Here is a 10,400-nt window from a genome sequence, read left to right as displayed (position 1 = left end):
GCGCAGCCATGTTGTTTACAATTACATGGCCTCTTGAGGGCGCTCGCCGCGGCGCACCATCGCTGCTAGATGAGGGCGCAATTTTTGTAAACAAGAGTGAAGTCATGCTTGATTCTGACAGCGTAGTCTAGACTATGATTTGGGGGGGGGGGTGGGGGGGCAACACAAGCTCACATGTGACCTCGTTATTTTCAAACAACTCATGTCTCAAAACAGAAAACATGCTTCATAATTAACGTTTAAGATTGTTTGCAAGATACTGTTTCGTCTGCAGCTCATCTCAGTGCAATATTAATTGTAGGCCCGATAATGGGCGGGCTTCAAAAACAAATTAATGTAATTGCTTTTGATGGCATTTAATAACAATTTTCCCTCCATGGTTTGAGGGTGAAAAGTCTCCCCGGGGTATTGGAAGTTGACAAACTAGTTCCCGAAGTAAGACATTTGTTTGTTGATTTTATATTTATTTATTTGTTCAAATTTATACGCATTTTTATTTAATGACCTTTTGATCATTATGAGCAGACGATATGCTAATTACTTAAATTGTGCCTAACAACGTTCGAAATTGAATGCGCGCGCAACTTGTGCCCAGGGGCCGGCTGGCCGGAATTTAACCGGCTCGAATTTCGGCCCACGGCTGGACTAACTGCGTCACCATTTTGAGGAACAATTGAATTTTTAACCTGGATTTAACCTTCTGTTTTGACGATTTCTAGCCAAGTTTTACGGGAAATGGATGCCTACAATCTTCCTTACGGATATGGAGAACAACCCTTAACACCTATAGAGGTAAGTGGATTCTTCTTAGTTACATTTGTCAATGGGAAATTGGAAAAAACAGAACATTATTTGTAGAAAAAAAACCTGGGAGTCGAGTTGGTAGGCCGCCGGCCGCCAGGCAAAAACGTTGAGTGCTGTATGTGTAGTCATGACAGTTTGACACTGACAGCAATGCAAATAACGTAAACTTCTTACAAATACTGTCTTCCAAAAACACCAGAGGTATACCCTGTCATTTACTTTGGATCCTTTATTTTGTTGTTGTTGTTGTTGTTGTTGTTGTTGTTGTTGTTGTTGTTGTTGTTGTGGGTGTTGGTTTTTGTCATGAATGTTGTGGTTTTGTCATGTTGTTTTGTTGTTGTTGTTGTTGCAATAATATTGTCCAGGTTGTTGTTACAAATCAATTACACAATTCAATTCATGCACCTGTCATGGCACCATGATTTGAGACCTTTCCCCGGAAAAGTTTCCGTATTGCGCCACCACTTTTTCATTCGATATGAAATAATATATTATCTAATTTACCTCAATGAGATATCCCTTTCTGTAAAAATGAGTGAAAAAGTGGTGGCGCCATACGGAAAGTTATCCGATTTCTTTTTTTTTTTTTTTTTTTTTTTAATTGTAATTATTTTTTCTAAATGTTAACAAAACTTTCTGAAAAGATGCTTCATTGAACGGTTAGAAAATTTGATAATTTGATATAATATTAGAAGAGTCATTTACAATACTTTCAGGCTCGGTGCAGAAAGTCAATAAACCCGCTGCCTCCCGGCGCGACTCGTTATTGGCACTGTGACGGCACATCCAACAGTTTGCCACTAGCGGAGCTCGCCGTTCGAACTTGATAATTTAAATGGTAAAGTTAAGTAGACCTGATACAAATGTCCATTTTTTTTTTTTTTTTAATAACTTGGGATTTGTTGTAGGGAGTTATTTTAAGGAAAATTCCTTTCCAGCCAATGTTTGTAGTCGGCTTTGCAAAGTTTGTTATCTTCGATGGACCTCTGAAACATGTTGTAGTTGATCTGATGCAAAGGCCAATCGTTTGTTTTGAAATAACTCGGGATTAATTTTCCTGAAGGTTCATATCCAGCCAAAGTTTGTAGTCTACATTGCAAAGTTTGATCTGTCTTTTGTTGAACCTCTGGAACTATTTAACATGTTGTAGTATAGACCTATTGCAAATGGCCATCGTTCTTTTAAAATAGCTGGGGATTTGTTTTGATGAAAGTTCTTCTCCAACCAATGTTTGTAGTCTGCTTTGCAAAGTTTGATCTGTCTTTCGATGGACCTCTTGAAACTATTTCACATGTTGTAGTTAGTTAACCTGATGCAAATGACCATCATTTCTTTTGAAATAAGTTGGGAGTTGTTTTTATGAAAAGTAGTTTTTGTCCGCTTAGATAGTTTATTGTCCCCTTTTCAAAGTTGATCTGTCTTTCTATCGACCTCTGTAGCTATTTTACATGTTGTAGTTGACCTGATGCAAATGAGCCAAATTGTCCATCATGCTCTTATTCAAACATTGATTTTGTTTTCACCTTTAACAAACTGAATTTTATTTGTACCCTGTTTAGTATACAGCCAACAGCAAAGGATCATGACATTATCTTGCAAGTATCTCACCACACCTTTACTTCTGAGCTGGCTGTCACACAGGATTTGACCAACACAGAATTTGACCAACACAGGATTTGACCAACACAGGATTTGACCAACACAGGATTTGAACAACACACTAACGAGATAACATCCTGGGTAAGTTGAAATTTCTTCTATTCTCCTTGTAAAACTAAAGACACTTAGGTGTTTCTTAAAGGCACCGTACATCTTTTTGTCAAAAACCAGTATTCTCACTCAGTGTATCCCAACATAAAATGCCTAAAATAACAAATCTGTAAAAATTTGGAATCAATTTGTCATCGAATGCATTCATTGTACAATGCAACTTGGTGCCATTCCCCAGTACTAGCTTGATTGTCCTCTTTTGCCCTTTTGACTGCCTTTTTTGCCCTTTGAATTTTTCAAACCTGGTAATTGATCTGATGCAAATGACTATCCTTTCTTTGGAAATAAGTTGGGAGTTGTTTTGATGAAAGTTCTTCTCCAGCAAATGTTTGTATTCTGCTTTGCACAGTTTGATCTGTCTTTTGGTGGACCTCTGAAACTACTTCACATGTTGTAGTTGACCTGATGCTAGTGAGCATCATTTCTTTTGAAATAACTCTGGATTTTTTTGGATGAAAGTTCTTCCCGAGCCAATGTTTGATCAGTCTTTCGATGAACCTCTGAAACTATTTCACATGTTGTAGTTGACCTGATGCCAATGACAAATGTTTCTTTTGAAATAACTCTGGATTTGTTTTTCTGAAAGATCCTCTCCAGCCAATGTTTGTAGTCTGCTTTGCAGAGTTTGATCTGTCATTCGATTGGACTTCTGAAACTATTTCACATGTTGTAGTTGACCTGATGCAAATGACCATCGTTCGGTTTGAAATAACTTGGGATTTGTTTTTATGAAAGTTCCTCTCCAGCCAATGTTTGTAGTCTGCTTTGCAAAGTTTGATCTGTCTTTCGATGGACCTCTGAAACTTTTTCACATATTGTAGTTGATCTGATGTAAATTGCCATCATTTTCTTATTAAATAGATTGTATTTTATGAAAGTTCCTCTCCATTCAATGTTTGTAGTTTACTTAGCAGAATTTGATCTGTCTTTCGATGGACTTCTGAAACTAGTTCACATGTTTTTGTTGACCTGATGCAAATAGCCATCGTTTCTTTTTAAATAACTTTGGGATTTGTTTATATGAAAGTTCCTCTCCATCCAATGTTTGTAGTCTGCTCTGCAAAGTGTGATCTGTCTTTCGATGGCCCTCTGAAACTATTTCACATGTTGTAGTTGACAGGGTTCGACCTTAACGCTGGTCCGCTGGCCAAATGCCAGTAGAAATCGCGGCGGACCAGCTGAAACACCTTGCCAACTGGTCCGGCTGACCAGTCAAAAATATCGGCAGCGGTACTACAGAACTATGACTATTATTTAAATATTTTTAGGCTCGAATAAAACATAAAAACATTCACTCAAGGTTTGGATAAAACGTAAAAAAATCACCCGAAGTGCCGCTGAACGCTGGCAAACTTCCCACGATAACACATACACATGTACACACAGCGCAAAATCCCATCATGCAACGTAAATGCTTGTAGTCTTCGTATTAGTTCACGTGTGCCAAAAAGTGTAAGAAACATTGATCGCTAGAGGGCGTTTCAGAATATTCGATAGCGTGAGAATAGACGCCCTCTATTGGTGAAAGTACGCGATAGCTTACAAAACTAGCGTCAATCGCCTTGACAAAAGACCACAAAGCAAAACACATTCTGTCAGCAGCAGCATGGTCGTCGTCAACGGAGCAGATTTCCGTGTGGGGAAAAGAGTCTAGCGTGTTTACGAAAAACGAGCGAGACGGTGAGGCTTCATTGAACAAAAATTACAAAGTTAGGATACTCTTGATGAGCAAAAAGGAGTATTTAATTGGGATTAGTATGGTTCTTCCGTCCTGATTTTGCTTAATTTTTTTTGTTATTTGGGGCTTGTTTTTTTTTGCGGGCGATCGGTGGGCGATCTAGTTTTGCTCCATGGTTTTATTGGTCAAATATAATGCGCGGTTGCTTCGTTGGTTTTTTTTGCGGGTTCAAATTTCAAGAAATACTTGGGTTCTCGAATGCAACACCTCCATGGTTTAACAAAGGCGCAGTTGTTTTTGCTGCTTTTAAATGAATTTTTTCTTCACAAAACAGACAACGGCACCGACCATTCCGTACACATAATTAAAAAAATACCGTAAAACGCCGTATGCTTCTCCATGGATGTTGCAACTATTTTGATGTCTACTTTTTGTTGGTTTTTTTCTGGACGAAAGTGGGAAGATTTTGGGAACTTCGGTTATCGGTACGATGTATTGTGTTTATGAATACTTAATATTAAAAGTACAAACAGGCAATGTTTATACATGATAAAATAACTTAAGCGATCGCATGTAAACCCTCCCCACTGTAGATTTGAAGGCAATACATAAAAAGTTAATATTTTTAACAGTCGGTTTTAAAGTGTTTTTTTTTGTTAAGTAAAACAATAAAAACAAATTCATACAAATGTTCTTCGTACTTGAGAATACTTCGATGTCCAATGCTTACAATAAACCGTAGACTAAAAAATTACCTAAATAAAGATCATGTTAAATTTTCCAATTTGCTCTCACAAATAATTTGACCTGTTTTTAAATTAATTTTAATAAGATTATTACTACTTTTTTTAAAGAAAAAATACTCTCAAATTAGTGAGCCCCCTTACGAACACAATAACTTGGTACACATAAATAAAGTATGGCTTCCAGTGCAGTTAAGTTGACGTTGCAATTCATGTTGAATTTTGAAATAGCGGCGATTAAAAATCGAGCAGTTGGTATACAACAGTATTTTTTTAGTTAAAAAAACATATAAAAAAATTTGACGGACCAGTCAAAAACCTGGCGGACCAGTGAAAAATCAAGCCAACTGGTCCTGCTGGCCAGTTGAAAAAAAAGTTAAGGGCAACCCCTGGTTGATCTGATGTAAATGACCGTTATTTCTTTTGGAAGATGTTAGGGTTTGTTTTGATGAACGTTCCTTTTTAGGCAATGTTTGTAGTCTGCTTTACAAAGTTTGATCTTTCTTTCGATGGACCTCTAAAACTATTTCACTTGTTGTAGTTGATCTGATGTAAATGACCATTTCTTTTGAAATAACTTGGGATTTGTTTTTATGAAAGTTCCTCTCCAGGCAATGTTTGTTGTCTGCTTTGCAAAGTTTGATCTGTCTTTCGATTGACCTCTAAAACTATTTCACATCATAAAGTTGATCTGATGTAAATGACCATCGATTCTGTTGAAATAACTTGGGATTTGTTCTGATGAAAGTTCCTCTCCAGCCAATGTTTGTCATCTGCTTTGCAAAGTTTGATCTGTCTTTCGATTGACCTCTGAAACTATTTCACATGTTGTATTTGACCTGATGCAAATGGCCATCGTTTTCTTATAAAATAAATTTGTTTTTATGAAAGTTCCTCTCCAGCCAATGTTTGTCGTCTGCTTTGCAAAGTTTGATCTGTCTTGTGATGGACCTATGAAACTATTTCACATGTTGTAGTTGACCTGATGCAAATGGCCATCATTTCTTTTGAAACAACTTGGGATTTGTTTTGATAAAAGTTCCTCTCTCGCCAATGTTTGTAGTCTGCTTTGCAGAGTTTGATCTGTCTTTCGATGGACCTATGAAACTATTTCACATGTTGTAGTTGTCCTGATGCAAACGGCCATCATTTCTTTTGAAATATCTTGGGATTTGTTTTTATGAAACATCCTCTCCAGCCAATGTTTGTAGTCTGCTTTGCAGAGTTTGATCTGTCTTTCGATGGACTTCTGAAACTAGTTCACATGTTTTAGTTGACCTGATGCAAATGACAATCTGTTCTTTTTAAATTACTTTGGGATTGTTTTTATGAAAGTTCCTCTTCATCCAATGTTTGTAGTCTGCTTTGCAAAGTTTGATCTGTCTTTCGATGGACTTCTGAAACTATTTCACATGTTGTAGTTGATCTGATGTAAACTGCTCACAAAAAGTAAGGATTTTTTTTTCAATTCAGTATATTTGTTATTATTTAATACTATCTTTGTATATGGTATATATCATTGCAAAGCTGAACTGTTCCTCTTCAAAATGATACCACAATTGCAATTATTACAAGTTGCTGGAATTGACCATGTTCATGAGAATGAGACAAAGTCAAAAATCAAATGTGCCAAAATTAACAATTTTGTGTTACCGTGTGAACAATCAAATTGACACAGTAATTCAAACAAGCAAGACAACTTACTGATCTTAATCCACTTTATTGAGACAAGAAGTTTGGTATAGAGCAAGACAACTTAATGATCCTATTACACTTTATTGATACAAGAAGTGCAGTAACGAGTGGATGATCCGAAGGCGTTGATGACAGCCTGGCACCTTCTTCTCATGCTGCACAAAAGTCTTGTGATGCGCTGATGATGAGGGGTGGCGTTCCATTCTTTAAGGAACCTGATTAGATCAGCCACAGTTGATGTGTTGGTGGTTCTGGCACGGACAGCGAGGCCAAGCTGGTCCCACGGATATTCCATGGGATTCAGGTATGGACTGTTAGCGGGCCAATCCATCCGGTGCACCCCAACATTGTTCAGGTAGTCAGTCACCAGTCGGGCTCGATGGGGGCGAACGTTGTCATTTTGAAAGATGGCATTTTGGTCCAAGAGTCTGCAAGTATGGGACTGCAATCGGCTGTAGAATATAGTCTTGCAAATACCCATCAAACAAGGTGTTTATCAAGAGATGAGGGTTAAATGTGTCTGATGAGCTCACTGGTTCAAATCTTTGTGTAAACCATTAATGGTTCTGAAAAGCTTGATCGGTTTGATTATTGAGCATTACCTATTGACCATTTAGCACAGACAACGGTAATTTTGGCACATTTGATTTGTGACTTTGCCTCATTGTTATTCGTGTAGCCAAGTTCAGCAACATGTAATCATTGCAAATATGGTATCAGTTTAAAGAGGAACAGTTCAGCTTTGCATTGATATATACCATATACAAAGAGAGTAATAAATAATAACAAATATACTGGTTTGAAAAATGTTTCCTTACTTTTTGTGAGCAGTTTAAATGACCGTCATTTCTTTTGAAAAAACTTGGGATTTGTTTTTATAAAAGTTCCTTTCCAGGCAATGTTTGTAGTCTGCTTTGCAAAGTTTGATCTGTCTTTCGATCGACCTCTGAAACTATTTCACAGTTGTCGCTAGTAGACCTGATGCAAATGGCCATTATTTATTTTGAAACAACTCTGGAATTGTTCTCATGAAAGTTCCTCTCCAGCCAATGTGTGTAGTCTGCTTTGCAAAGTGTGATATGTCTTTCGATGGACCTCTGAAACTATTTGCATGTTGTACTTGAGCCCTGATGCAAATAAACATAGTTTCTTTTGAAATAACTCAGGATTTGTTTTTATGAAAGTTCCTATCCAGCCAATATTTGTAGTCCCCTTTGCAAAGTTTGATCTGTCTTTCAATGGACCTCTGAAACTAATTCACATGTTGCCGTTAGTAGACCTGGTATAAATGGCCAACATTTATTTTGAAACAACTCTGGAGTTGTTCTTATGAAAGTTCCTCTCCTGCCAATGTTTGTAGTTTGCTTTGCAAAGTTTGATATGTCTTTCGATGGACCTCTGAAACTATAGTTCACATGTTGTAGTAGACCTGATGCAATGGCCATCGTTTTCTTATTAAATAGATTTGTTTTGATGAAAGTTCCTCTCCAGCAAATGTGTTTATAGTCTGCTTTGCAAAGTTTTAATTGTCTTTCGATCGACCTCTGAAACTATTTCACATGATGTAGTTGACCTGATGCAAATGGCCATCATTTCTTTTTAAATAACTCAGGATTTGTTTTGATGAAATTTCCTGTCCAGCCAACGTTTGTCGTCTGCTTTGCAAAGTTTGTTCTCTCTTTCAATGAACCTCTTAAACTATTTCACATGTTGTAGTTGACCTGATGTAAATGGCCATCATTTCTTTTGAAATAACTTGGGATTTGTTTTTATGAAAGTTCCTCTCTCGCCAATGGTTGTCGTCTGCTTTGCAAAGTTTGATCTGTCTTCCGATGTACTTCTGAAATTATTTCACATGTTGTAGTTGACCTGATGTAAATGGCCATCGTTTCGTTTGAAATAACTCAGGATTTGTTTTTATGAAAAGTCCTCTCCAGCCAATGTTTGTCGTCTGCTTTGCAAAGTTTGATTAGTCTTTCGATTGACCTCTGTAGCTATTTTACATGTTGTAGTTGACCTGATGCAAATGAGCCAAATTGTCCATCATGCTCTTCTTCAAACATTTAATTTGTTTTCACCTTTAACATACTGCATTTTTTATTTGTACTGCATTTTTTATTTGTACCCTGTACAGTATACAGTCAACGGCAAAGGATCATGGCACCATCTTGCAAGTATCTTACCTCATTCATCTTTACTTCTGAGCTGGCTGTCAGACAGGATTTGACCAACACAGGATTTGAACAACACACTAACAAGATAACAGCCTGGGTAAGTTGAAATTTCTTCTATTCTCCTTGTAAAACTAAAGACACTTAGGTGTTTCTTAAAGGCACTGTACACATTTTTGTCAAAAACCAGTATTCTCACTCAGTGTATCCCAACATAAAATGCCTAAAATAACAAATCTGTGAAAATTTGGAATCAATTTGTCACCAAATGCATTCATTGTACAATGCAACTTGGTGCCATTCCCCAGTACTAGCTTGATTGTCCTCTTTAGCCCTTTTGACTGCCTTTTTTGCCCTCTGAATTATTTCAAACCTGGTAGTTGATCTGATGCAAATGACCATCGTTTCTTTGGAAATAAGTTGGGAGTTGTTTTTAAGAAAGTTCTTCTCCAGCAAATGTTTGTATTCTGCTTTGCACAGTTTGATCTGTCTTTTGGTGGACCTCTGAAACTACTTCACATGTTGTAGTTGACCTGATGCAAATGTCCATCGTTTCTTTTGAAATAACTCTGAATTTGTTTTGATGAAAGTTCTTCTCGAGCCAATGTTTGATCAGTCTTTCGATGAACCTCTGAAACTACTTCACATGTTGTAGTTGACCTGATGCCAATGACAAATGTTTCTTTTCAAATAACTCTGGATTTGTTTTTCTGAAAGTTCCTCTCCAGCCAATATTTGTAGTCTGCTTTGAAAGTTTGATCTGTCTTTCGATGGACCTCTGAAACTATTTCACATGTTGTAGTGGACCTGATGCAAATGAACATCGTTTCTTTCGAAATAACTCAGCATTTGTTTTTATTAAAGATTCTCTCCAACCAATGTTTGTCGTCTGCTTTGTAAAGTTTGATCTGTCTTTCGATGGACCTCTAAAACTATTCAACATGTTGTAGTTGACCTGATGCAAATGACCATCGTTTCTTTCGAAATAACTTGGGATTTGTTTTTATGAAAAGTCCTTTGCAGTCAATGTTTGTCGTCTGCTTTGCAAAGTTTGATCTGTCTTTTGATGGACCTCTGAAACTATTCAACATGTTGTAGTTGACCTGATGCAAATGACCATCGTTTCTTTCGAAATAACTTGGGATTTGTTTATATGAAAGGTACTTCGTAGCCAATGTTTGTAGTCTGCTTTGCACAGTTTGTTCTGTCTTTCTATGGACCTCTGAAACTATTTCACATGTTGTAGTTGACATGATGCAAACTATCAACATTTATTTTGAAGTAACACAGCAGTTGTTTAAATGAAAGTTCCTTACCAGCCATCTGAATGCTTTGCAAAGTTTGATCTGTCTTTCGATGGACCTCTAAAAGTATTTGAGATGTTGTAGTTGATCTGATGCAAATAGCCATCAATTTTTTCGAAATAACTTTGGAAAGTTCCTCTCCAGTCAATGTTTGTAGTCTGCTTTGCAAAGTTTGATCAGTGTTTCAATGGACCTCTGGAACTATTTCACATGTTGTAGTTGGCCTGATGCAAAT

General features: G+C 37.1%; 1 long non-coding RNA gene across 2 annotated transcripts in view; it reads left to right on the top strand.

Annotated features, from left to right (window-relative positions):
- The first annotated feature begins 660 nt into the window (after nucleotides 1-660).
- Nucleotides 661-10,400, top strand: part of LOC139936017 (uncharacterized) — a 47,161-nt gene continuing 37,421 nt past the window's right edge. The window contains exons 1-3 of one of the 2 annotated variants that reach the window (XR_011785878.1): nucleotides 661-792; nucleotides 2,364-2,544; nucleotides 8,825-8,961. This is a non-coding gene — a long non-coding RNA (uncharacterized lncRNA). Of the gene's footprint in view, nucleotides 793-1,520; nucleotides 1,643-2,363; nucleotides 2,545-8,824; nucleotides 8,962-10,400 lie in introns of those variants that run through there. The other variant, XR_011785879.1, reaches the window with a different exon arrangement.

This window comes from Asterias amurensis, chromosome 4, assembly GCF_032118995.1.
Source record: "Asterias amurensis chromosome 4, ASM3211899v1".
NCBI classification, from domain to species: domain Eukaryota; kingdom Metazoa; phylum Echinodermata; class Asteroidea; order Forcipulatida; family Asteriidae; genus Asterias; species Asterias amurensis.
The sequence above is the reverse complement of the archived record's forward strand: the minus strand, read 5'-3'. Positions and strand labels throughout refer to the sequence as shown.